The sequence below is a fragment of the Peromyscus maniculatus genome, chromosome 3 (genome assembly GCF_049852395.1).
Source record: "Peromyscus maniculatus bairdii isolate BWxNUB_F1_BW_parent chromosome 3, HU_Pman_BW_mat_3.1, whole genome shotgun sequence".
NCBI classification, from domain to species: domain Eukaryota; kingdom Metazoa; phylum Chordata; class Mammalia; order Rodentia; family Cricetidae; genus Peromyscus; species Peromyscus maniculatus.
In genome coordinates, this window is record NC_134854.1 from 118,743,367 (window position 1) to 118,770,716 (window position 27,350).

Genomic DNA, 27,350 nt, shown 5'->3' on the forward strand with positions numbered 1-27,350 from the left:
AGAGGGATGAAATGTTAACTAGTGCCAGGGACATCAGGCTGCCTGGATAGCCATTCAAAAATTTTCTGTAACATTGGGGCATCCATTTTTGGCCTACATGCCTAGCATATCTGACAGACTTTCCTGTGAAGCAGGGAATTTTGAAGGACTGTCCTACCTTGTCTTGGCAAAGTTTGGCAGTCACTTTTGTTGCATCCTGCTTGTCCAGTTTGGACAGTATATTATCAGCAATTGAGGCAAGGGAAGTTTCTTTGCCCACATAGCTAGCTTTTGCCATAAAGAAACAAACTTCATGCAGAGTTTTTGTTTGTTTGTTTGTTTGTTTGTTTGTTTGTTTGCTGACCATCATCTTTTCTGAAGTATATTGGTGGTGTCAGAAGCAGACATGTCTCACTATCAGGAAAAGTCTAAGTTATTAAAGTATTTAAAACATTTTAAATGTCATATTCTGTAGGTCCATACCAAAGTAAAATATTTTCAGATTGATAGTTGTTTTTTAAATTAAAATAGATTCAATAATCTACCCTTTTAAATTAAAATAGATTCAATAATCTACCCGTTTTTCCTATCATTTCTGTATCATATCCTCCTTTCTTCTTTTAGAAAGAGATTAACTATGACCGATAACAATTTATAACCAGCCCCCTTAAATGAAAACAAACACTTATAGCCAATATATTGAGAATGTGGATATAATTTTCTAGACTACTTTCTGTTTATTGGGGGGGTGCTAGTAATCTTTGTGGGCCCCTGAGAAAATCAGGATAATTGTTAAGTCTTGGCTGGGGTATTCCATGAGGCTGGATCATCTCAGTCAGCAGTCTTGAAGCTGTTTTGGATGTTGGATCATCTGGATCATTTTTTATTGGTGTCTGGTTCCTGTTCTGAAAATATATAAACTTTTAAAAGTAACATATATATCCATATTAATATAAATATAAAATGTGCATTGTACATAAGTCACCCAAAGATGATTTTTTTTTGTTTTATGTTTGAGCAGGTAAAATATGTGTCACATGTCTTGTAATTATTTTAGGTTCATTTTCTCACACATGTAGTCAGGATTTCAGGGGGTCTTCCTCAATCAAACCTGATTTTCTGTAACCAGGAATGAATTAATAGCTTTTTATTTCCTGTGGAAACAAAAGCATAATCTCTCTCCCAAAGTAACTTATCATTTGACTTAAATTTTGAAGTCAAGATAATTTTAAAATCTATAGGTTGATTTAATTTAGTAGCTTTCACAATCAAATATTTTTAGCAGTTAGCATTCACCTATTAACAGTCAAAAAATCCAAAGACAACACAATCAAATATAGAATCTAGACTCTCTATGTATTTTCCATCTTTATCTGACTTGCCATATTTTTTATTACTCTACTTCCTTTTTAAAAACTTTATTATTTTATTATTATTTTAAATAATTTTTTTATATCTATGACTGTTTCTCCTAAGCCTATGCATATTTTCTTTAGGATACTGTGACCCATTTAGAGGCCTTTTTGTCTGAATCTGTCCTTACTGTATATCTTTAACCCTTTCTGTCTGTATGAGCACAACCCCTAAATCTCCCATGCAGCATGAGGCTGGGAGATCCCTCTCTATACCACAGCCTGTGTGAGATTACAGGAATTCTCCATGCTGTAGCTCAAGCCTGCATGTTGCAACCAGGTGACATGTCTATATACCATGGCCTGCATGAGAGACATGAACTATGAAGCTGCTCTTGGTTCCATTTTTGCGCATTTAGAACCCATTTTGAAAGCTTTCTCAGGCTTTATGTGGGTGTTTGTACCCCACATTGGACTGCCATATGTAAAAGGACATTTCTTGTCCTGAACACCCACTCCCTGTTCCAGTAGCTGCTTTCAAATTACCACACAGAGACTTAATATTATTCATAAATGCTCAGCTGATAGCTCAGGCTTGTTAATGGCTAACTCTTATACTTAAATTAACCCATATTTCTATTTATGATATGCCATATAGCTCATGGCTTGTTACCTCATTTTCTATACTTTCTGTTTGCTCAGTGGCTAGCTGGCATCTCTCTAGACTCTGCCCTCCTCCTTAGTTTAGCTTTCATGCCTAACTTCCTGCCCAGCTACCAGCTTACACACACACACACACACACACACACACACACACACACACACACACACGTAAATAATAAATAAATAAATAAATAAATAAATAAATAAATAAATAAATAAATAAATAAATATTCAGAGGAAGTAAGCACTGTGGATCCAAAATAAGGAAGAGATGAAAATTCACTAAGATACAGAAATGACTTCATAGAAAGGAAATGAACACAAACTAGAGTCATCTAGAAATAGGGTTCCTCAACTGAGAAGATGTCTCCATAAGGATGGCCTATAAGCAAGTATCTAGGACATTTTCTTGATTAATGATTGGTGTGGGAGTGCTACCCCACTCTGTGCTGCCATGTCTGGGCAGGTAGTCCTGAGCTGTATAAGAAAGCAAGCCAGTTTGCGGCATTCATTTATTCCTCCCTGGCCTCTTGTTTAGTTTTAGTCCCTCATTCTGGGTTATTGCTTGAGTTCTTGACCTTACTTCTGTTCATGACAGATTAAAAACCGTTTTCTGAAACAAACCCTTTCCTCTCCAAGTTGGTTTTGGTCATGGTGATTTGTCATCGCAACAGAGAAGTCAGGTAGGGCAGGAGTAGAGTGAACAATGCTGCATTAAACTCAGAAGTGTAGTCTGTAAAATTAAAGGGGAAATAAGTTACATTTAAGTACTGTAGATGAATCAGTAAAATTGTATCTTGTAGGGGTATGGATGTACTAATATGTACTAATACACACATAAATATTTTCTTAGAGTTACAGTGAATACACTGAGGGCTTGGGCCTTGTTTGTAATGCTGTTCTCCAATAAAGGGCACTATCTACACTTGGAAAAAGGAATGATTTTAGAAAGGGCCAAGTAATATGCAAGGTGAGCCTGGAATACCTTGTGGTACAATAAAGTAAGGAAGTACTTTAAAAAATATTACACTTCATGATGATGGGTCTAAAGGACACAGGAGCCAATTGAACAAGGTCCTAGTAGACAGAAGGTGAGATAACAAATGGAAAAATGAATGAAGTGGAGATGGGGAAATGGATCTGCCAGTAAAGCGCCTGATACACAAGCTTGAGGAGCCATGTTATATCCCAAGCATCCATACAAAAGCCAAGTGCAGTGGGTTTCTTGTGTAACACTAATTCTGGAGGGCAGAGGCAGGTGATCCTGACCATTGGCCACCCAATCCAACTGAACTAATGAACTCCAGGTTCAGTGAGAGATCTTGTCTCCAAAAACAAGAGCCACACACAAAGGCACCCAGAATTGATCTCTGCCCTTCAGGCACATACATATGCACATAGACCTACTGGAAATACTGCCTCAGTCAGGTGACTAAGGTTTACATAAACACAAGCATAATTGCAGTTGTGCCCTTGATACAATGAGATGAAATGACTGCCTCTAGAGTTCTATTCCAAATCACCTAAAATTTCAGAATAATCTTTTAAAAAAAATGAGACGAATGGAAACTGAGCAGAGTTCTATAAATTATTTGTCAAACCCTTCAAAACAAGAAAACTGTTGAGAAATTATCATCAGAAATACCCAGAAAGCTATTCTGCACTATCTTAAGAATAATTTCCAAGAGCCACATTTTTTGGTTCAAATGAGTGAGCTTAAGTATCAAGCAAGTCAAAAAGCAAGAGATAGATAGATAGATAGATAGATAGATAGATAGATAGATAGATAGATAGATAGATATAGAAACAGAGACAGAGAGAAACAGAGACAGATGATAGATGGATAGATGGAGAGATGCAATAGATGGAGAGATGGAGAGATAGATACGGAGAAAGAGATGGATAGACAGAGATGATAGAGACAGACAGACAGGCAGACACATAGACAAACATTATCAAATCAGGTGCTCAAAACATTCAGCAGTAACTGACTGGGGTAGCCAGCTGGAGTTTTCCATAGAGAATGTCCTAGGCATAGCAGAGTATCCCACTAGGTACAGCTTCCAAGTAAAGGAATGAGGAGCAACAGATAGAACTAACATGATCAAATTGGGCACTCACAACACAGAGCAAAAATTGACCTGGAGGTTGAGGTAGGTAGCTGGAGTTCCGTAATGAGCTTTCTCTTCATGGCTGAGCTTCCCATAGCTGCAATTCAGCTTCTCTTTCCCACATAGTTACCTTTATATCACTGGATAAATCATAACAACATCTGCTGGAAATGGTTTACTGCCTAGCTGTCCTCAAGGACACTCTTGGGCTACATCTTTCCTTCCTGTCATGTTGTTGGGGGATGATGTGGCAGCCATACCACCCTCATACAAAGGACCTTGGAGGACACTGTGAGACAAACATATTTGGGTTTGAAGTGAGAGAATGACCCTGCTTTCACAGCCAGCTTCTCAGTGACCTCAAACAGCACAGTTTGCCAATACAGTATATATTGTAGAGGTAGATGGTTGAATTATTGTGGATGGGATCTAAAGGCAGAAGAAAAGCATTAGGTGAAAAGTATGACTTTGATTAATAGAACATCAATATTGAGTCATTATACAATACAATGCAAATATATATATTGAGGTAAGATAGTAACAACTGGGTGTAGCCTATACAGGAACTACTATCTTCAAATTTTTTTTTTGTTTAAATCTAAAATTGTTGTTAATAAATTTCACTGGAAGGTTGGTATGGTAATAGATGTGTTTTTGCTTATAAAACTATCTGAAATAAGTGCACTTAACTATCTCAGTTTTTACAGTGTCCCTTGTTATTGTCTAATGTGCTAGCTTTTATCCCTATTATCTTTTCATTCAAGGACATTTAAGTAAAAAGAATATGAATATCCTACATGGGGCCAGGATTGCCCACAATGTTCTCAAATATGCCTGTGCATGAGTATTCTTTCTGAGGACAGTGGCCAAAGTGCTCTTTTGTTTCCAGATTGTGTGAAATGTAAATGTTTTGTTTTGTTCTGCTGCTGGGGACTGAATCTAGGGCCTCATTGATGCTAGTCAAGCATACTATCACTGAATTAATTGTACTCATAACCCCTTGTCTTTATGTCTCAATTACCAATAAATCTTTGGATAATATGTGTCCTAGAGGGTTATTTGACAGACACCACACAATTTGCTGGCTCAATTTTTCAACATTAATTCAATGTCAAAAATTTAGCCTTTCAGATCAGAACTATAGAAATTCACTGAAGGTTCCCATAATTTCCATTTGTATGCATGTAACAGATGTAGATTTGTAGAATCTACAAATTCTTTGTTAATATTTGTTTTAAGATATAATTGTCTAAAAACAAAAAGTTAAAACATGTCCCGATGTGATGATACTCTTGGGAGAGCCAAATATAATTTCTAAAGCCTAGTATTGTGGCACTCACATATGATCCCAACACTCAGGAAGCTAGGGCAAGAGAGCTGTTGAGTTGAAGGTTTTCCTGGGACACATAGTAAGACCATGTCTCAAAATAAATTGAAAAAAAATTTCAAAATACTTGTCTCAAAAAACTGAAAAAAATCTAAATATTTAAGTTAGTGAATTATAATTTTTAGAAAGGAAGCACTTTGTTCTTGATAATCCAGATTAATAGTTTGTCAGAGTCATTTCTGAGCCTTTATATGTGGGTGGACAATGAGCTGTACTTCCCATTCTGATGAAGGGTTGGTCCTCCAGCTTGACACTGAGTTAAGCGGTCGGCTGTCTTGCATCATTATATCTCACATCAGTATGTCGGCTGTCTTGCATCATTATATCTCACATCAGTATGTCTTTGTTACTTTTCCAGCTGGACCTTTTGCATATCCGGCCTGCAAAATCTCTCTTCTAATAGAGTAAAATAGAATGAAATCATTTCATAAGTTACTTTTCTGGTTGTTGTCTTCAAACACCTGGTAAGAAGCAGTTTGAGAGAACCAAGGTTTATTCTGGTCTGCACTTTGAGGGCAAGTCCATCCTGGCAAGGAAGACAAGAAAGATGTGGCAGAAACCCGGGGCTGCTGATCATAGAGCATCTGCCATCCGAAAGCAGAGAGTAAAACATTAAGCTAGCTTTCTCTGTTTTATACAGTACAGGACCCCAGCCTATGAAATGATGTTAACCATATTTATGGTGGATCTTCCCACCTTATTTAACCAAACCTCAATAATCCCTCATAGGTATGACCAGGTCTTTGTCTCCAAGGTGATTTTAGGGCCTATAAAGTTGGCAACTCTATAAACCTCACATGTAATTTCCATGGAATGGCAGAGAACAAAACTTGAATGAAAAAAATTCCTGCCTTATGCACTGGAGGAATGCATAGCTTTTAAGACACTGAGACCCTCACCTGCCCCCACAGGTGCAGCAAACTGGGGCACAGTTAGACCTTGCCACTGAGTTTGCATGGAACTCTGAGAATGTAGAGTTCTCTTTCTTTGATGGCTCCTGTTCCTTGTCACCTACCCATGAGCACCACAACCATAACTTCATTTCCACTCTCAACTCTGAAAGTAAAATCCTTTCAAGTGTCCTTGATATTTCTGTTGGATTTCTAAATAGTGTCGCTCAATTCCTGTGCATTCTTTTTTTGAAATTATTTTAAACCAAGATGTTCTCTAAAAGGATTTATAACTTACCATTAGAAATCCTCTTCATTGCTTTTTAGCCCTTCAGGATTTTGTATGGATTACTAAGGGGATTTCTTTTAATCACTAGGGAAATATGGCTGCAGCTATTATATCTTAAAGAGAAAAAAAAAATCTCCAACATAGCCCGGCAGTGAGAAATGCATTTACATTCCCTACTAGAACAAGTTTCTCAATAACCCAAAGACATTTCTTAAAAGTATTTTAATTTGACAAGAACTCGTAAAGTGGTGACATAAAACACTGGGGATTTCAACCCACCTGTGTATGTGGTTTGCTGATATGGACATTATTGAACATCAAAACACAAGTTTGAAACATGGGGTCTAGGGAGTAACTAATGATGCTGCAATATGTGTGAGCACACACACACACACACACACACATCCAAACACATGCTTGCTTTGCAACAATGCCTGCAGCACTTGTGAAGAAGGGCAAGCACTTTCACAAACTGTCAGTCATTGTCTTCCTGCCTCTACAATCAGCTAGCCATGGGTTATTCTCCACTCCCCAAGTGACTTCCTTTATCATCTGTTTGCTATTTCCATTCCTCCCAGTAAGCATGTTCCTGGTTGTTTATATTTTGAGCAACTCATTTGATTGGTCAAGATCATGCAAAATAATGTATCCTTACATTTAGTCAAACTCAAACTATTAGTATCTTAAATAGCCCATCATATTTACGGCTTTTGCCTATACTGAACAGGAAGAAACAGGGTATATATACCAGAGTTCATACCCTGGGAACCATTTGAAAATCTACCTGCTCTGGATGGCAGATTTATCTCATCCCTGGTCATGTTTGATGATAGTTGCCTATTAACAGAAAAAAAGAATGAGTGGCCCATATCCATACTGAACAAAGAATTAATGGCTAGAACAATTATCAGCACATAAAACCGGTTTGTCCTTTTTCATCCTCTGAAGATTTAATATGATAAATTGGTTTATAAGGTTTATATGACCTCACATAATTATGCAAGTCACAGGATGAACTGTATTTGTAATAGAATAAGGATTAGGTCTTTGAAACAAAACATTCTTAATTAGAAAAAAATGCAACTTAGCATCTAAATTTGGTTGGGTCATTAACTCAGTGAGATAGATTTTTTTTTTAATCACAAGGATAGACACTTTCAAAGAGTTTAAATGTTTGTAACAATGGTATATAAATATTGCCTGTCACACAGAGTCAAGTAAAGGCAGTTCTAAAGCAAATTGAGGTCCTGTGGATCTCAGGTAAAAACATGATTAAATTAAACTGAGCTAAATCTCACAGATGCAGGGCATTTGTACTGAGACTGGGGGCAAGTCAGGGTAATAAGCTTAGTACTCATTACAACTTGAACATGTAATTTTTTGTCTGTAATTAATATAGTTCTTCCAAGACCATTATTAATTAATGATAAATATAGCTGCTCATGAAGACTCAATCAAGTTTGTAGTTCTGATCTGTTGGTTCAGTTCCTTGATGTGGAATTTAGTCTTTTAAACTAAAATGATCAATATCAATAGACAAAAGGAACTGACCCCTCTGTTTTTGCTCCCTCATGCCAAAGGTATTTTTTGAAGTAGCATACAAAGTATCTGGATGAAGGGATGTGGTTGACTAAGTCTCTGTATGAGATAGATTACAGTCTGAGGGTTATGGTATTCCCTGGTTTTTCTATCTGCTGAGCAGTCTCCCTTCTTCATCTGTCTCTTGCATGCATAGCTTACTCTCAGGTGACTCATGGCATTTTCAACCAGGTCTCTTTCCATTGGCTATAGTTCCTGGTGACCCTTCCCACTCAGTCTTTGATGATCTTCTATGATACTATAGCTGCCTCTGCCTATTGACCATAATGACTATAAGAGGTAGTTTGTTAGGGATTAATATCCCTAAAGTAGGGTCATTTTAGTCTTGTTACAGCCACCCTGGTAGAGCCTGCCAATTCACTAGCAGCTTCTAGTCCTTCTGACGTCATAGGAATCATGGATTGTGCAATAATTTGAACTTTCAGCCCTCCCTGCTCTTCTGTGGTCCTGTAGCATTGTTTCACTGCTGTATGAAAATGCCCATGGCCTATCCCCTTCCAGTGACAAATGCCAATGTTTGTCTTCATTATTACTCTTGATCATCTGATTACTTTCACTCATTGGACTATGGTTCACAGTAGAACACTGGGACTCAATTTTGCTTGTCTTTCCTTCTAGTTTTGAATGTCCTGTTAAATTGTAGAGCCTTAAGGTGGAGAGTGAGTCTTCACCCATCATTCCTATTGTTTGGATCTTCGTTATCCAACATTGCATGTTAGAGATTAAATTGCCTTTTTCATATGGTGAATAAGAAAAAAACAATTTAGATTATATTTGTTTAAGAAAAAACAGGATTTGTAAGGTAAGTGTTTTACAACTACATTGAATCTTTAAATGTCTGAAGCAAAACTTGCTTCACTCTCAGAATTGCCTCTTCTGATACTGCCCTTCCACCCCGAGACAGATGTGCACAGTGGAACTACTGTGGCCCATGTCTAATAAGACATAGAATATAAAAAGAGGAGTACATTAGTGGTTTTAAAATCATACTGACGAAGGTTAACTATTATTTCAACCAACATGGAATCTAGGTAAAAATATAGAATGAATACACATACAGTAGAAAAGGTCTGTCAGTGTGACTTACAGTGGCTAGGAGACCATTATGCCATTGGGATTCTTTAATTACTTCAAAACCACTGCTAAAAATTAAGTTTCGTTGTGATTTAAATACATACCACTGGTACATAACTGTGTAGTGAAATAGAAATTCATGTTTTCTTTATGAAATGTGGAAATATGAGAGGGAATGACACCAGAAGGTGACGCCAGCTGCTGAAATCCCATTCCTACAAGATGCATAACTGTTGGTGAGGCTCAGGCCCCTCAAGCCCTGTAACTTTTTCATTTTACTTTCTTGATTATGTCAAGGGTGGGAAGAATGGAAGAGAACACTCAGCCCATTGATATTTTTTGTTCTGATTTACAAGCTGAACATTAGCGAGTTTAGTTTGTCCTTTCATGAGAACTATCTAATGTCATTGAGAAAGAAGTCTGCCTTGAGATAGCTGCTCTTCTCACAAGATGAATTGCATGCCAGACAGGAAACTGCTGCATTGTTCTCCCTATTTCCACTCCGGATACATCTTTATTTGTGGAGATAAAAATAGAGAACTTCAAGCTGGCCCCTAACCTGAACAGCTCCTTTGATAACATCTAATCCCTGTAGGGCGGGGAGAGGACCACTTTTCTCTACATTTCTGTCACCTCTTAACTACACAATTGCTATGCTGGTTCTCCCATCAAGCAGGTATTTATTGTCTAATGATCATTAGTTTGGCTTAATCAATTTTCCAGAGTTTATATGTAAAGGGTCTTCTCCCTTCAATGTGGCATAGGAGGCATTTATTCTAACTCTGTAAAGCACACTTTGATCATTACCTTTTTAAGGGGTAGACATGTTGTTTTCATATTTTTATTTTTAACCTTTGAATTAGCATACAAAATAATATATCAGACTGTCCTTGCTCATGGTCATGACCACTGACCTCCCATGCCATCCCTTTATCTTCCTTTAGAACCATTCCTTTCCTTATTTGGCCACCATTCTATTTTCATGACTATTTATAGATATATGTATATGTGGTATGTGTGTTTCAAATGTAGATTCTGCTCAGAAAAGGAAAGCATGTTTGTCTTTTTGAGTCTGGTTTGTAGCTCTTAACTCAGTGATCTTCAGTTTCATCCATTGTCTCACAAATGACTTAATTTCATTCTTCTTCATGGATGAAAAAAACCTCCATTGTGTTCATATACCACATTGTCTTTATTTACTATTCAGTCATCTGTCTATGAGCTTCTAGGATCATGCTATTACAAGTCTGTAATGCATATGGAGACACAAGTCCCATTCTATTGAATGTCCTTCATTATGACATGTTTTCTTGCTTTAAAGCTTGATTTGTCTTTTGGAAGAAAGCAAAAGTTCCAGAGCCAACTTTGGTGACTAAGGTAGGGGCTCTCAATGGGTAGTCCTCTTTCCTGCCAAAGTTATCAGCATGATTTCCTCAAGGATTTATTAAATAATTACTCAAGTCCTTTCAAGCTACTTAAGGTTGAGCTAGCTTATCAAGCCTCTCCACTTACACTTGCAAGAAAAATCTGTGCCAATAAGTAAGTTGGAGTTCCCATTCAGAAAAAATAAATAAATAAATGAGCAATTGTTATGCATGTCCCAGATACTATCATTTCTAAAAATTTCTTATTTACAGCCATAGTAATGAAACCATGGATTAGTAGGCTAAGCTAACACAATTTCTAATTGTCTTCCAGAAGTGTGTGTGTTCTGCATGTATGTGTGAATAAATGTGTGCATGCACACCCAGAAGTCTTTTAGGCAAGTTTCCTATAGTTTTCTTGTGTTTCAACAAATACGTAAGCCTTCAGAAAATTTGACTGACAAGAAGATGGATATCACAGAATTCTTCAGAAATCTCTAAGCTTCATAAAACCTGCCCCAAACACTTTGCCCATTGATAGCAGGGGGACACTGAGACAAATGGCAAAGGTTTGCCAATATAGTTTTGTTCTGTTCTTTTAATCTAAGGTCTTGACACTAGTCAGGGAAATGAAATTTCCAGCAATCTTGGGCTGAAATTTGTGACCAATCAAATTTTGTGTATATGACCATATTTTATTTTACTTCTGCATTTTAAGTGAGTGCAAGGTCTGATAGCCATGCTTACATAAAGTTTTCAGAATCAAACACAAGAATTCGCAAACCCTTATTCACTGTTTCCTTTATTCTGAATGCAGTTAATGAGAATTCAATTAATTGAGCACAGATTCATTGTGCCAGTATTGGGAAACTGCTGCAATTGAGTATTTTCTGTCTTACACACCAGCCAATGTTCTCTGGTTCGTTGCTCACAGTCAACATGAAGGCTAGTAGATTTTGTAAAGAATTGAATACATGTACAAATTACCCTCTGGCAGTGAAAGTAGATGGAGGCAATGGAAGCCTGGCTGCCTGTAAAAAAGAATTGAGACTAAGGTACCCACATGTCCTTCATAAGCATTATCCCTCTGGTTGTCTGCCCTGCTCTGTGATGCCCACCATGACCAATTTAGTGACACTTCAAATGTAAACAATTACAATTAATTGTGCATCCTATGATACCCAGACTGAAAATGAAAATTTAATCCTTTTGTTTGTAAACATTTTGCAACCTTAGCTGAAGGGGTGATGATTTTAATTTTAACTGTTTGGCTTTCTGTAAATCCATTACTCAGAGGGGTGTCAACTTGGAGATTTGGGTGTGTGCTTCCTGGAAACGCTATTTTGTGGCTTTTGATGTAAGAGGTAGGATATAGTTGGTGAAAATGAGTCTTAACAGAGAAACTGGCCATTAGTCACTCTCCTAACCAAGGCTCACTGGTTCCCATTGTTGGCTCTAGGGGTCACTTTGCATATACTTCCAGTCAACTATTTTTCCTAGATACATTTAAAAAGACAATTGAACTCATATCAATATCACAGAAAAAGGAGCCTGCAGACTTAAGCCAGATGGTGGTGGAAAGGAAGCAGTGAGTGGGTCTTTGATTATTACCCTTGGTAGTTTACTCTCCACATCTCTGGGTAGTGATCATTTACGAATTGAGTCAATAATAATTTATTTCCCTGACTTAAGCCTGGTGAAGTCTCTTGTTCAAAAAGAGACATAAGGAATGAGAGTGTTCTTCTAAAATATATGAGTCCTGGGTTCAATCCTCAGCATGTATGCTGGCACACACATTTACACACACACACACACACACACACACACACACACACACACACACACACACATGCATATAGACACAAAAGAAAAGGCATGAATGGGAGCTTTTCAACAACTGATAATATCTAACCAGAATCATGTGCCTATGTAGTCACTGTGAGTTATATAGGTCCTTCTCTTTGAAATAATAAACCCACACCAAAGGACTCCATTGAGAATGGCAAACAAAATAGATAGCCTGATAGTTCCTGCCTGTGGTGACAATACAGAACCACAGAAGGAGGGCCAGCTGGTGACCTTGGATAGGTCATATCTCCTCTAGTCAATCTGCTCAACTCACATATGTTGAAATATTGATTTCCTGAACAATTACTGTGTATCAAACAAATCCTATATAGGATTCTTATATGTAGAGCAGATAGCATGAGAGCAAGAGATTGGAGTATAGAACTAGCTTCCTAGTTCCTAACCCTGTCTTTGTTACTATAGAAGATCATGAACACAGGGAGAGATGTTATAATGTGTAAGTGGATAGCATGTAGCTGAAGCAATATATGAAAGTCCTAATTACCAAAAGTGAGGTATTTATATCAAAATGCTTGTGCAGCTTGTAGTCACCAGGACAGTTAGATTCCAAGTCCCATTTCCTGAGTTTCAACAGAGACTGGCTCCTTGATGGAAAATATGTGATCTTCTTGGTCTCGAGTGCATGCTCTCCCCACCGTCCTTTAGAACTTCTTGATCAGACAACTAAGCATGAAGTGATTCTGTGCCATGTGCAAGGGCTGTTTGCTTCAAGGAAGTGCATACTTCAGTTGTCATACATGCTTCCTTGACTATTCACAAAGGAAGAGTGACTGCCGTATTTTCATAACCACAGACTTTCCGCAGCTCTCTTTTTTCATGTCCAAATGAGTGCTTCTTAGAGGCATGATTTTTTATGCCTGTGGCAATGATTACTTCAAGATGCTTATCTAACTGACCTCTTCCCATTCTACCTCCACTTACTTCATGTCTTGTGATACCTTCATGTGAAGTTCCAAAGTGGAAAACATAAAAGTCATAAAAATAAAACTTTAGGATTGGGGATGTTGCTCAGTTGTTACACTGTTTGCCTAGCATGCAGGAAGTCCCTGAGTTCAGTTCTCATCAACCTCATAAACCAAGTGGCGTGATACATACCTGCAATCCCAGCTTTCCAAAGCTGGAGCAAGGAAGGCCAGAAGTTCAAGGTCATCCTCAGCTACATAGTCAGGTTAGAAGACAGCTGGGCTACAAGACAGACCACATATAAATAGGTAAACAAATAAACAAATGTGTTTTAAGGGTGTAAGCCTTATATCAATGAATTTATGATCTGAATAGAAAAGAATTTGCATTTCTTCACTTCCTTGCTCACTTCTTTATCATTTTAACTCATTATTTAGAACATGCTATAAGGTATCTTTTAAGTATATTATATAGCTTACGGTGATCATTTTGGCCAGAACTGTTGATGGACTACCAATCACTATCTTTCATTTGAAGTTGAAAAACAAAAGTTTAGCGTGATCTGTCTCGAGTCACAGAACCAGTCTGGTCCCTAGAACATGCTTTTGAAATTATGCCATGCCTGCAATCACATCTAGGAGAAAAACCAAATCCTAAACAAGGCAGTGATCACTAGTAAGTGCTTCCATGGAGGTCAGAGAATTTAGGGACTCCAAACTGATTTGAGAGTTTATAGTGCACAAAGAAAAAATGCTTGGACTTTTGTCATTTGGAGGATGCACATGTATGAAGCAAAGAGCTGTTCAGAGTCCAGGGTCAAGCAGTTCCAGATGCACATCAAATGGTCTTTCCATACATTTTTTAAAGATTTATTTATCTTTCATTAGTGCGCTCGCACGCGCGCGCGTGTGTGTGTGTGTGTGTGTGTAAATTTGTGTGCACCATGTCCATGCATGTGGAGGCCTGAAGAGGAAATTGGATTCTCTGGAGCTATACTTAAAGGTGATTTTAAGCTGTCCAGTGTGGGTGCTGGACACTGAGCTCATATCTTCAACAAGAGCAGTAAGCACTCTTAGCTACTGAGGCAGCACTTTGGCCTGCTGCCTTTAGATAATTTAAGAGTTCTCTCTCCTTCATTACTTCCTCCTCTCACTCCTCTTCTCTTCCACTTCCTACACTTTTCATCCTCCTCCTTTTTTCAATTTCTCTTTCCTTTCTTTTAGATACACATATTCCTATAGAAAAATACATACATATCTAGTTATGTTAGCTTGTATCTCAGTAATCCCTGTTTAGGTTTCCCGTAGCAGGGATAGAGCTAAAATAGAGCTCATGCCATTAGGAACTCACAGTGCTTCCATTTATTTTCTTTTGCACAAAAAAGCAATGCAATTATATGTTTTGAGTTGTGGTGAGAACATTATATGAAAAATGAGGAGGAGAAATAAAGACAAATTAGAACATAATTAGGAGTGCTGAAATTAAGCCAGTCCCTTTCAACCTTCCAAGTTGGAGACAGGTGAACTTGGAGAACATACACCACATGTTACTTCCCACATAGAGAGTCCTCCTACAGGAATGTGGGGAAGAAGTGATCATTAAAAATCACCAGATGAGAGAGGAGAGAGGAAGCTAAAGGCCTGAAGGAAGACAGAAAAATAATAGTGATCAGTTCTATATTAGAGAGTGTTAATTTGGGTTTTTTTTTAAAGATTTATTTTATGTATGTGAGTTCTTACATGTGTATGGGGGTATCACAAGTGTGCTTGATACACATGGAACCTGGGGGGGGGGCTGTTGGATCACCTAGGGATGGATTTATTAGCCATTGATAGCTGGCATGTGGTTACTGGGAACTAACCCAGGCTGTCTTCAAAAGCAGGAAGTACCCTTAATCACCAAGCCATCTCTCCAGCTCCCAGCAGCACTTGCTAGGCCCCTCTCCATCCAACTTTGACCAGAAATGGAAAGTGTTTTTCCCAGTCTCACTTAAACCTGTGTTGGATGCTTGGAGAATTTATTATACAATATTGGTAGTATCATTTTATTAAAATGCTTCTTTTTTTCCAACCACAGATCTGCACAGGCAAAGTGATTCCCCCAGAAGGAGATCTTTTCTCACTGGCTCTAATTTTGTGTTGAGGGGATGATTTACTAGGGGGATGTTTTGTGGAGAAGACATCCCATTGTTTGACTTGGAGACATGTTGCTTGTAGCTAAGCCTCCAGGATGGGAAGCTGTAGAATGTAGCCTATTTCAGCAGATGCATTTGAGCTTTGCTCATTCTTAAAATTGGGAAGATTAAATCAATAGTTACTTGGTGGTTCACTGTGAGGATTAAATTGTGGATCCAAAACACTGTATCACATCACCTGGGTGTGCCTGAAACACTTGATAAATAGTAGCTCTGTTGTGGGGACTGGTAATCAGACTCAAAGATATTTCTAAAGAAAATGTACCATGACTGCATCTTTTCTGTTCTGTATCCCATTGACATATGGCTCCATGCTTTTAATTGTGACATTTGCTCTTGCTTAATTGCTTAGTCATTAATTCACTTACATGTTCATGTTTCCCACTGTACCATGAGTACCTCAGAAGTGAACTCATTTCTTGTTGTCCCTATAGAAGCTTCATTGCCTGGAGGTGGCTATTTTTTCTTTTTTCAAAATCCACTTTGGAGAATCCTTCAAATCTAAACTACTATAACGATCTGATCTGGTGTTGAATTTGCAAAGGAAATGCACTAGAGTGCCACCTCTCCATTTCTGCCCATATCGAGCCCTTAATCAAAGACCTAAGATCAAAGAAGAGAGCCAGGAGGAAGCAGAATACAAAAAGAGTTTGATGGCAGGGTGGGGAGTAGGGGTTAAAGGAATAGTGTTTTCAGAGTTTATTTTACCCAAGATGTTTCTCACTCACATTCTCCTCTGTGCATGTGGCCACGCACTACCTGCCCCCTCCAATATTGCATCTAACTCAACCTTTGAAAAGAACCAGCCCCATGCCTCTCAGTCAAATCATTTTGGCTACTGTCTGGAGAGTCTGGAGCCACGAAGGAAAGAGTCTTAGGAGTGTGTAGTACTGGGACAACTTCTGCTGACCATTTTCTTTTGGTTTTCTGACAGGCAAGTAGGTACCATTTCCAGCTGCTCTTTTGAGTTCCCTCCATTTACAGCAACAACAGCTTTACCACCATGAAATAGACACATACATGATGTTCTTACATGCTTGCTTAAAAATGTCGAGGTCTTTGTGAAAAATAGGAAGAATGTGCCCCTGGTGTGCCGTCTAAAATGTCATTCCTCAGCCACCACACGGGTAGTGGTTGACATCAGCCCGGTTATCTTACAGTCACCACAGCAGCATCGCAAGACACCTTCTTTTCCATCTTTCTAGAAGATACAAAGTGATTTTCATTTTGAATAGAGCCTGGAACTTAGCATGGCCAAGCTAGTTATAGTGCAGTCCATTCAAAGTCATGCTCCCACTTATTCTCTCTGTCCCACATGAAGGGAAGAAAGTGTCAGACCAATGAAGCTATGATGCGAGCATGTGAACTGCTCCCAGCATGTGGTCCTTAGACCAGAGGCTAAGCCAGGACACCTCTCTGCCAGGTGTGTCATGTTAAAATTCTTCCATTTATGCCCCTTTCAACATGATTTAGACGTGGTTTCATTATATGGGTATAATGAAGATATTTATAATGCTTTCCGCAAGACTTTCAGCACATTTGACATACTTTCATCAAAGAGAGCCAGAGTTTGCATTGACTTCCATTTTTGTTATTTAATCATGTGTGTATCTATATGTTTTCACGAAGTAGAAGGCTCTACTCTTTCTACAAGCTTAGAGCTTTCAGTTTTCCACACTTCTGCTTTCTATGAGATTTTTCTATGAATATTTCTAGCACTAAGAGAAGCAGGAAACTGCAAGGAGTGACTATTGACATTGACCAGCTATTTATGTCAATGAATGGAGGAGTTAGAAGATTAAATACCTAACACTAATTAGTCAACAATTATCCTAAGCAGCTTGCACAATTAATACTTTATTAGAGTTGCTTTATTACATCTCTGTCAGTCCACCTATCTAGTCCATCTTGTTTTTTATTAACAGCTGATTAAAGTATGATTTATATTCCATAAAAGGTATTTACTTCAAAGGTAAAATTTAATGTTTTTTTTTTTGCTAGAACTTACAGACTGCGTAACCTTCACTATAGCCAAATTTGAGCACACTGCCATCATCCCAGATGTTCCATGTTCATTTGTAGTCAATGCCCTTCTCCTCAGCCCCAGGCAGCTCATCTACTTTCTGTCTCTGTAGATTTGAAAAGCTATACATTGTAACCAACATAATAAGACTCCACAGAGTGCCTCTAAACCAAGATTTCCAAATCACAAACTTATGAAAAACACTGTCTAGAGTTAAGAGAACTTACGTTTCTATGGGGGCAGAGGTTCTACAGCACACAAAAAAAAATCTCATAAGGAGCATTCTCTATGCTTACACTTTCTCTAATTCTTTAAATCTGGTAGATTGGTTCATCCCCATTTTACTGATGAGAACAAATGAGGTAAGGAAGAGGAAAAGGGCAGAAGTGAATATGGAAGGGACAAAGTGATAAAGGTAGAATTCACATTAGTAGCTCATTGTGCTCATCCCTTGGCTCACACTGGGCCTGGGGATGGCTGAACAGCACTGTGGTCCTCCTAACACCACTGGGTCGGAGGATATAGACAGATTACACAGCAGCTGTATTTCTGTGGGTTTTCAACCATGGTGGTGATTGCTTGAACAGATTCCCCACGATGGCATTTGAGAATGAAATCAAAGAACAGCAGTGGCAGGTGTTTGGAAACTGAATTTGGAATTGGCCTCCTACAGAAAGCTGCTAGATACTGACTTCGTGGGTGATGAGAGAAGTTGACGGCATTCTCAGAGGGAAGTTTCTTCTGTGGCAGCTTTCCAAGTGAGCAGATTTCAGTTTCGTTCAGATTAAATACCCAGAAGATATATACGTGGGGGTGGAAAGGAGAGCCTCAAAAATGCCACCTTCTCATGTAGAGTATCTTCTCTTGGAAATGAAATTGCAGGTGCTAACCCAGAAGAGGGCATTTAGGGCTTATCAGCTCTGGGTGTGATTAAAGTGTAGAAAGCACCAGCTCTTGAAGCATGCTGTGCAGACACAGTTCTACTCTAGTAGTTCAGAAAGATTGGGTTCTGATTCATTCACAAGTGACAGTGCTCTAGTTCCCATTGCACCTGGCTCACCAAGCTCTTCTTGGCCCTCCAAGATGGAGTCAGGCTTGTTCACATTTTCCATCCTCGTTTTATTCTTAGATAACAAAACCAACAAACAATGCAATTATCATTTTCAGTAAATATTCTTAGCCTTCCTCTGATGATTTGGTCCCTGAAAATGACAGTTAAATCAAAGTGATGGAGCATGTGATCCTTCATTCATGTGATGTAGTTTGTAGTTCTTTCTGACTCAGCTTCTCGTGCTTCCCTAAGACCACATGGATATGTAATACAATCTGATGAATGAGTGCCTAGATGGAACAAGTGAACTTGGTCATCTTCAATAAACATTTGAACCATGCTTGATCCTTGTATATAACGTACATGCAAATATTCATGCAGAAGTGCGTGCATGCACACACACACACACACACACACACACATACACACACACACACATACACACACACACACACACACACACACACACACACACACACACACGCACACACACACACCTTTTCTGGAGTTCCCAGGACTTAATCTCAGAGGCCAATATGAATTCTCATCTTACCTCAAAATAAAGAGTGTATTTGCTGCTCAGAACCATTTTTCTGTCTCAAACTTTGCAACTTTTGAAGAGATGTCCAATTTAGCTAGCTATGTAGGCATCTTATTGTGTTCCAACCCGTGACTTCTCTGTTACATATCATCCGAACCACCATAGCCCCCACATTAATTATGAAAGACATCTTACAATTTGGGACTTTTTGTGAAATGTGCCCTTGTTTCTGTTACATTAGTAACAGCTACCAATCCACCTGGGTCTTGGTATTACAAGTTCAGCAGCCCTGGTTCAGCCAGCTTGGGATCAAATGTGTTCCAAAAATTACATCGGCATGAATAGATTCAGACTATTTTTTCTTGTTACTCTTTTCTAAACAATACAATATAATAACTAGTTGCATAGAATTTACATTGTATTATACTATTATCCAACAATCATTCCAAGTATATGGAGCATGTGTGTGTGTATATATATGCAAATTTACATTTCCCAGATTTCCTGAGAGCATACTGAAGGATAACTGTACTCACAGCCGCCCTGATACAAACCAGTTCTGAAGTCTCATGAATGTTATATACCTTTGGAGCACTAACTCTTTTCTGATTTTAAGAAATGGGTGGTATTTTTAGAATTAGCTACAGTATCATAGGTGGCACTTAGCTAAAATAAATAGAAACTTCTGGGAACGGAGATGTCACATTTATGTCTGCCCAATTCCCATTTCTGTTCTTCCTAGTGGACTGCTCTTTCTCTTCTCGATTTTTCTCTGTGCAGTCATTTTGATCTGTTGTGTTAATCCTACCCTATGCTCTGTGGGTCAATCATGCCTGACCATTCTAAGCTCTCTGTGACCCATAGTAGGCCAGTGGGACTCACTTCATGAACTTCAATACTTTGGTAAAGGAAAACTGTGTGTTAGCTATACTTAAGACTGGAAAGTTATCAACCTGTGTCTCTTGAGAACCATGGCACATATGGAAATTTATTCAGAGGGAAGCAGAGAGAAGCAAGCTGTGATAAAGAAAAGAGAAATTTGAAGTTTTCTCATGAGTATTTCATAGACAAGCCTGAAATTAGAGCCATTCTAGGACTTTCTCACTAAGAGACACTATAAATTCCCTTATTTGTTTAACTTGATCTGAGTGTGGTTTTGAATTGTAAAACTAGAAATCTTGATTGACATAGTATTATAAATGCAAAACTGTGGTATTTTTGCTATTAATAATTATATGTTTAATTTTCTTGCACAAAGTTGATGATTGGGAAATATTAAATACTCCCAAGCTCACAGTAAAATCAGATAAAGAGAATGGGTCACCTTGTAAGATAGGTGGGCATTCTGGAGATACTTAATTACTTTCACTTCTAATTCACTGATAAAATTCTAATATTATATTCAGTAAAGTAAAATGTGCTATGGTTATAGCTTGATTCATATATATATGGGTATACCCACAAAACACTCAATAGGAATCTATATATTTATCTTGTTAACGAAATTGAGAAGTGCTGACCTTCCTGTACTTCCTACCCTCTAGTACTGGGATTACCAGAATGTACCACCAGGGATGGTAAAAGTGGTGGGCATCAAACTTAGTGCCAGGCAAGCACACTACCAACTGAGCTGTCCTCGGCCCAGGAAATGGCATTTTCTTTTTCTTTTTTTTTTATTTTAAATTTTTTTCATTCATTTTATATACCAATCAAAGATCCCCTTCTTCCCTCCTCCCACCCCCCCAATGTCTCCCCCAACCCACCCTCCACTCTCTCCCACAAGAAGGCAAGGCCTCCCATGGGAAGGTACATCCAGTAGAGGCAAGTCCAAGCCCTTCCCCCATCCTCAAGGCTGCACAAGGTGTCCCATCATAGGCAGTGGGTTCCAAAAATCCCCCTCATGCATCAGGGATAGATTCTCTGATTCTACCATCAGGGGTAGATCAAGCTGCACAATTGTCTCCCCATGCAGAGGGCCTACTCCAGTCCCATGCAGGCTCCAGAGCCATTTATCTAACTTTCATGAGTTCCCACTAGTTTGGTTTGGTCATCTCTGCAGGTTTCCCCATCGTGATCCTGATGCACTTGCTCATAGAATCACTCCTCTTTCTTGCCTACTGGACTCCTGGAGCTCTGCCTGGTGTTTGGCTGTGGATTTCTGCATCTGTCTCCATCAGTCATCGGAGAAAAGCTCTGTGATGACAGTTAGGGTATTCACCGATCTGATCACTGGGGCAAGCCAGTTCATTTCAGGCAAACTCTCCACTCTTTCTAGTAGTGCAAGCTGGCGTCATCCTCGGGGATTCCTGGCAACTTCCCTAGCACTGGGCATTTTCATATAGAGAAAAATGCTAGACTCTGATCATTGAAGCTTACTCTCCCTCTTTATTTTCAGACTAAAGTAATGTTCTTCACAGGGAAATGTATATCTTAGAGGAAGTTTTGATTGAGTTGACAACTGAATGCCCTTTGGCCATCCCTATCTTTTCACAGCTTTGGGTAATAGTGTCAGTGAAACTGTGTCCCTAGACTTCCTAGATGAGTTCTGTTGTCAGAAGTGGCAGTTTCCCCTGAGAGCATGATCAGAGAACAGTGTGGATCTCAGGAAAGATGTGCTGGAGCAAATGTGGCCTCAGTAGAGTTCTTAGACATGGACTAATGGCTCTCCTCACAATTAAGTCATGTCCAAATGCGCCTGTGAATACTGCAAGAATGGCTAGTCCACACTGTCTGAACCAGCTCAGGCTACTGTGAACAAATGCTTGTAACATCTCAGGAAGCTGAGAACGGCCAGAAATTCACTTCCCACAGTTCACAGTAAACTCCGTGTCTGGAGCAGACCTGCTTTCTGCCTCATAGATGATGCCTTCTTCACTGTGTTCTCTTATGGCAGAAGACTCTGAAATATCTTTCGAATGGCCACTAATGCCATTCTTGAAGGCTCATATATGATGACATTGTCACTTCTCAGAGACCTTGCCTTCCAATAAGGTTGCCTTGGGGATGGTGATTTTGAAATACAAATTTGAGAGGAACGAACGTTTGAATGGCACAGGCTGTTGATCCTCAAGCACATGATCATTCTCCAGTCTAATCTAAATGCAGCCCATAGGTGCCAGGAAGGATAACTAAGCATATCTTTATGAGTTCCTGTGCTTCTGTGTTCATAAGGATAACTCATCATATCCTAGGATGTGACATTCCTGAAGAGAAGACTAGCATATAATGATAAACGATTCTTTGGACTCTGTTTTGCCACATATACACGCATACACACATATGTATATTTAATACCTATTTATCTATATATAATTATGAGTGTATTCCATACTTGTTATAAAAAGTAAAGCATATGCAAAGATGTGTCAAAATCCAATCAGAAATGAGAAACTATGCAGTAGTTTGGATAGAATGTTGAGTCTGAAGACTTTGCAGGAGATAGATCCATCAGGAGACTGATGACCAATAATTCAAGATTATCATCAGTATAGTATCAGATGGCAAATAGAAAGCAGCCACTGGCCTAGGCTGAGACATGACACCTGGAGACATCTCCATCCTGAGGTTGTGCTACCTACTTTGTTTACCTGCTTTGGATAAAGAACACTTAGAGTTCTCTCTAAAGAGGAGGAGCTGGCAACATCTTATCAAATGTCAGCTCTGGCCACAGGAACCACTGCCAGTGAACAGGTTTTCAGTAGGTGAACAGTACAGAAATGAAATGCAGAATACATTTATATGGCCTGTTAATTCAACTGATGCTTTTGATCATTTTCTGTTTCTGATGGTGACAACTTGGTAGGGAGTTAGATGAGACTGTTTAGTCAAATGCTGGCAGCAAGTGAATAATCCCACAGGAAGGGTAGACTTGCTTTTGTTTATCATGTCCTTTGCCAAACTGATGGCTGATGATTAAATATTTTGTACCATCTTAAAAGAAACAAGGACACTTCAAGCAAGTGTAATATTAGCCCTCTCTTTTAGTCTCTTTTTCTTTCTTCTCTTCTGAGCCCCAATCATTGTATACTTAATTTTATAAGAGAAGATTGACATTAAACAGAAATTATGTTATTAATGAACTCTAGACTATGTAGTTTAAATCAGTCTGAATTTTATCAATGTTTAAGTTTGAATATGGAAAGGAATCACCAATAGTGTTTGTTCTTCTGGGTGAAGACTTTATTATCATATATCTTTGTATTTGTTGGTTTATTTAGTCTAATTTCTAAGATTATTTTTTTGCCAGATGGGCCAACTTAACTAAATGTTACCTAATGCAGCTTAAATTTTAACTGGAGAGAAATTTTTGAAGCATTTGAATTACAGTGGGTATGTATTTATGCTTGCTTGGGCCAAAATTAAAGTTTATGTCTATGTGAATCAAATAAATAAGAAACCTTACTTCTCTATCTTTTTATCTCACTCTCCGTCTACCAATAATTGATTTTTAACAAACTAATAAGAAAGAAAGCACGATGAGAGCAATGACTTGATTTTACTTTAAAATAATTGTCAATCGGTTTTGGGAATTCAAGGGTCTTGACTCAGAACTGAGACATTCATTCACAATCAAACAATCTGTGCTTCCATTTCCTAGTTGTGCTGAACTCCAATTTATGACAAAGCAATTTCATTGTCTCTTTCCTTTAATGTTCAGTGAGCGCATATTCTTCTCCAAATCTTAGATCCTTCCCTAGTAGAAAGCCTGTGGATTTCTGGTTGAGTTCACTCCCCCACCACACTGCTCCAGCCTCAAGTCAAGCGACCCATTGAAGCTAGTATCCTGATCTTGACACAGATCACATTTGAGGCCAGGTCCATGGCTTTTCCACAGCCAGACAAATGGAAGAAGTGCTAAGTCCAGCTTCTCATCTCCTGAATTCTCAGTTGCCTAAACAATCAGCAGGTTTAGTGAGGGGGAAGGAGGCAGTCCATCTGCTTCTTTTGTGCTGTTTAGAACAAACAGGCCCAAATCCACTGAAACCCTGAGACAATTAGTCAGAACCATTTGCAGCCCCTCTGTCTTGTAACAACCTCATTGACACATTTATGGATGGGAAGACAGATGGTTTCATTGAAAATGGGCTTTCCTTTTAAATATATAATAGCATCTTATAAATAAATAGTGTGTTGGCACCAAAAGGCTCTCTGGTGCATTGGGAAATAGGATGCTCACAGCAGCTCTTTGGTACACCGGGTGACAAGATTGTCCGGGCATGTATTTGAGTTGTGATCTCAGCCTCTGGTGGTCTGGATACCAGTCAGTGATCTCTCCATTATGCTTTTAGAAATGGTGGAGGGAAGCTCCAAGATATGCCGATGATCCAGGAATACTCATTTCTTTTACACAGAGATTCCTGCCACTACCTATGGTGCCCTCTGGGGGAGTACTAATGAATAAGTGAAGCTGTTTACTAAAGCCCACTAGGCCTGAACAGGCACCTGAACATGTGAGAAACATCAAGCCACACTCCAGTCAATCCAGTGCCAGCCAGCCAAGGGTGCCATCCATCCAAATACAGTGCTTTTCTCTGAAATATACTGCAAAGCACAAGTTACTCGCATTAGTCAACCCCACAGGAGCATTAAGAGGAAGGAGAAGAGACTACCAGAAAGTGGCAGCACATAGTGCAACCCTGCATCCTCATTGTGGTCAACATGGTCGTTGTCGTCTTCTTCTTCTTCTTCTTCTTCTTCTTCTTCTTCTTCTTCTTCTTCTTCTTCTTCTTCTTCTTCTTCTTCTTCTTCTTCTTTTCTTCTTCTTCTTCTTCTTCTTCTTCTTCTTCTTCTTCTTCTTCTTCTTCTTCTTCTTCTTCTTCTTCTTTTCTTCTTCTTCTCCTCCTCCTCCTCTTCCTCCTTCTCCTCCTCCTCTTCCTTCTCCTCCTCTTCCTCCTCCTTCTCCTCCTTCTTCCTCTTGTATTACCATCATCATCATCATTATTATTTTCACCCCAACTATGTGAGTAGGAACACCATGCTGATATTTCTGTCCTATTTATATGACGTTTGATGATACTGCTAGTAAACATACAACACTGTAAGCTAGATATGGGTTCTGGATCTGGGTTGTTATGTCACTCTTGTTCAGAAATGGACAAAATAGTTTGAGAATAGGGAGTGGAAAAAGTCTGTTTTCTTCCTGTTCTTGGGAGGTCTGAGTGCCTACTGAAGCTACCTTATACTTACAAAGGCCAGTTTTTTTAAAACCCTCATGTGCATTGCCTTGCTGGTCAGTACAGCCTCGGGGAAGCTAGGATGCCTCCATTATCACCCTAAACTTTGTTGCATAGAAATGAAAAGCCAAGAACCCACAGTGGTAGAAGTGGTGATTAATACTAGTCACAGGTACCTCCGTCAGAAGAAGATCTGAGGCTATAAAGGCAGCTCCATTGTCTGTACACTCAAATTTTGCTTCAGGAAGGGAGAAGACATACCTTCCCAGATATATTTTCTGTTTAAAAGTAGTGTATGGAAATTTTGTCATAGCTGGGCAGGAGTAGCACATGGCTTTGCCCCAGTAATTGGGAGGCAGAGGCAGGTGGATCTCTGTGAGTTTGAAGCCAGCCTGGTCTACAGCGTGAGTTCCAGGACAGCCAGGGCTACACAAACAAACCCTGTCTCAAAAAACAAAAATCCAACAACAACAAACAAACAAATAAATTTCAAAAAAAGAAAGAAAATAGATGTTGGTCTTGATAACAAATAGGTGAATTATGTGAGGTTATACAGAAATGGGGTTGCAAAACAATGCTCTTATTTTTCATAAAATTGCTAATTCAATTAATTTTATATAAGGTGTTTGCACCTTATCCTATTGGGAAGGGTATAAAGCAAGTGAAGTTGTTTTGATTGAAGATTTTTAAGTAGAAAAAAAGAACTATGCAGTTACCCGATGATCGAATTCTCTTTTCCCAGAAAGCAGGTACTTTCTAATGTTTATGAACTAAAACTTCTGTGCCCAGACATCTGTTTCAAGGCTTTTGGGCTTCAGGACATGATGGGAGAAACTATGCTGAAAAACCCACCTTTTGTGACTTTCAAAGAATTCTTTTTTTTTAGTGTCTAAATTAATGAAGGGGAGGAAGAATCTCCCTTCAGAACGAAGCACAGAACATAAATCCTGAGTTCTTGTAAAGTATGCTTTTCATGGAGTGGGCCATTGTTACATCTTCCTATAGAATGACTCTTTAGTTGAATGCCTCAACTTTTTCTTCCTCTTTATTAGGTAACCCCAGTGAAGACACAAAGGCAAGGGTGTGACAGGATCACTGATGGCCCAGTTTAAGGCTTGATGCAAAAACTTGATTTTTCTATGTGCTTCAGAACCTCAACTCCTGATATTCCATTTGTTTTTAGAGCCAAAGCTGAAAGTCAAAAGGAAACTTAATTGTTGTAGAATATTATTTTAAGATGTGCTACATTTGTTTATGCTGTGGGACATTCGTTTAATGATGCAAAGATATGTTGCATTCTTTTACATTGCATTTGTTTTACTGTTTAGATGTGTTACTTTGCCTGTCTAAAATACCTGATGGTCTAATAAAGACCCGAACAACCAATAGCAAGCCAGGAGAAAGGATAAGCAGGGCTGGCAGGCAGAGAGAATAAATAGAAGAAGAAATCTGGGAGAAAAAGAAAGAGCAAGAGAGAAGGAGGGGAGGATGCTAGGGTCCAGCCACCCACCCACACAGCCAGCCACAGAGTAAGATATATAGTAGTAAGAAAATGCCCAGAGGCAAAAGGTAGGTAGGATAATTTAAGGAAAGTGGGCTAGAAATAAGCCAAGCTAAGGCTGGGCATTTATAATTAAGAATAAACCTCTGTGTGTGATTTATTTGGGAGCTGGGTGGCGAGCCCTCCAAAAGACCAAAGAGCCAAAAGAGCAAAAACAAACAACACTTAAGGTATAAGGAAAACATTTGTTTTGTGACATCTTATTTTTAATTTTATTATTGTTATATATATATATATATATATATATATATATATATATATATACACACACACACACACACACACAAATTGCTGAGTTCATTTACTCTGTGTGTGTGTGTGTGTGTG

General features: G+C 38.8%; 1 protein-coding gene across 3 annotated transcripts in view; it reads left to right on the top strand.

Annotated features, from left to right (window-relative positions):
* Positions 1-27,350, top strand: part of Tafa1 (TAFA chemokine like family member 1) — a 520,237-nt gene that overhangs the window by 217,412 nt on the left and 275,475 nt on the right. The window lies entirely within an intron of this gene.